This window comes from Arachis duranensis, chromosome 9 (genome assembly GCF_000817695.3).
Source record: "Arachis duranensis cultivar V14167 chromosome 9, aradu.V14167.gnm2.J7QH, whole genome shotgun sequence".
Classification (NCBI taxonomy): domain Eukaryota; kingdom Viridiplantae; phylum Streptophyta; class Magnoliopsida; order Fabales; family Fabaceae; genus Arachis; species Arachis duranensis.
This window is the reverse complement of record NC_029780.3, coordinates 40,579,683-40,581,507: the sequence shown is the minus strand read 5'-3', so window position 1 is coordinate 40,581,507 and position 1,825 is coordinate 40,579,683.

The window sequence follows — 1,825 nt, the reverse complement described above, 5'->3', positions numbered from 1 at the left end:
GGTACAGCAGAGCTCCACACCTTAATCTATGGTGTGTAGAAACTCCACCGTTGAAAATACATAAGAACAAGGTCTAGGCATGGCCGAATGGCCAGCTCCCATAATCTAAGAACTAGACGTCCAATGATGATCTAAAGTGATCAAAAGATGAAAATACAATAGTAAAAGGTCCTATTTGTAGAGAACTAGTAGCCTAGGGTTTACAAGGATGAGTAAATGACGTAAAAATCCACTTCTGGGCCCACTTGGTGTGTGCTTGGGCTGAGCATTGAAGCATTTTCGTGTAGAGACTTTTCTTGGAGTTAAACGCCAGCTTTTGTGCCAGTTTGGGCTTTTAACTCCCATTCTTGTGCCATTTCTGGCATTTTACGCCAGAATTCTTGAGCTGAATTGGAACGCCTGTTTGGGCCATCAAATCTCAGGAAAAGTATAAAATATAATACATTGCTGGAAAGCCCAGAATGTCTACTTTCCAACGCAATTAAGAGCGCGCCAATTGGGCTTCTATAGCTCTAGAGAATCCACTTCAAGTGTAGGGAGGTCAGAATCCAACAGCATCTGCAGTCCTTTTTAGCCTCTGAATCAGATTTTTGCTCAGGTCCCTCAATTTCAGCCAGAAAATACCTGAAATCACAGAAAAACACACAAACTCATAGTAAAGCCCAGAAAAGTGAATTTTAACTAAAAACTAATAAAAATATACTAAAAACTAACTAAAACATACTAAAAAACTAATAAAAATATACTAAAAACTAACAAAAAACAAACTAAAACATACTAAAAACAATGCCAAAAAGCGTATAAATTATCCGCTCATCACAACACCAAACTTAAATTGTTGCTTGTCCCCAAGCAACTGAAAATCAAATAAGATAAAAAAAAGAGAATATGCAATGAATTCCAAAAACATCTATGAAGATCAGTATTAATTAGATGAGCGGGGCTTTTAGCTTTTTGCCTTTGAACAGTTTTGGCATCTCACTCTATCCTTTGAAATTCAGAATGATGGGCTTCTATAGGAACTCAGAATCCAGATAGTGTTATTGATTCTCCTAGTTGAGTATGATGATTCTTGAACACAGCTACTTAATGAGTCTTGGCCGTGGCCCAAAGCACTCTGTCTTCTAGTATTACCACCGGATACATACATGCCACAGACACATAACTGGGTGAACCTTTTCAGATTGTGACTTAGCTTTGCTAGAGTCCCCAATTAGAGGTGTCCAGGGTTCTTAAGCACACTCTTTTTGCCTTGGATCATGACTTTATTATTATTATATTATTTTTTTTTGAATTCACTGCTTTTTCTTACTTCAAGAATCATTTTTATGATTTTTCAGATCCTCAGTAACATGTCTCCTTTTTCATCATTCTTTCAAGAGCCAACATTCATGAACAACAAAGTCAAAAGATATATGCACTATTCAAGCATACATTCAGAAACCAAAAGTATTGCCACCACATCAAAATAATTAATCTGTTATAAAATTCAAAATTCATGCAATTCTTCTCTTTTTCAATTAAGAACATTTTTCATTTAAGAAAGGTGATGGATTCATAGGACATTTATAACTTTAAGGCATAGACTCTAAGACACTAATGATCATGTAATAAAACACAAACATAGATAAACATAAGCATAAAAATTCTAAAAACAAGAAAATAAAGAACAAGGAAATTAAAGAACGGGTCCACCTTAGTGATGGCGGCTTGTTCTTCCTCTTGAAGATCCTATGGAGTGCTTGAGCTCCTCAATGTCTCTTCCTTGTCTTTGTTGCTCCTCTCTCATGATTCTTTGATCTTCTCTAATTTCATGGAGGAGGAT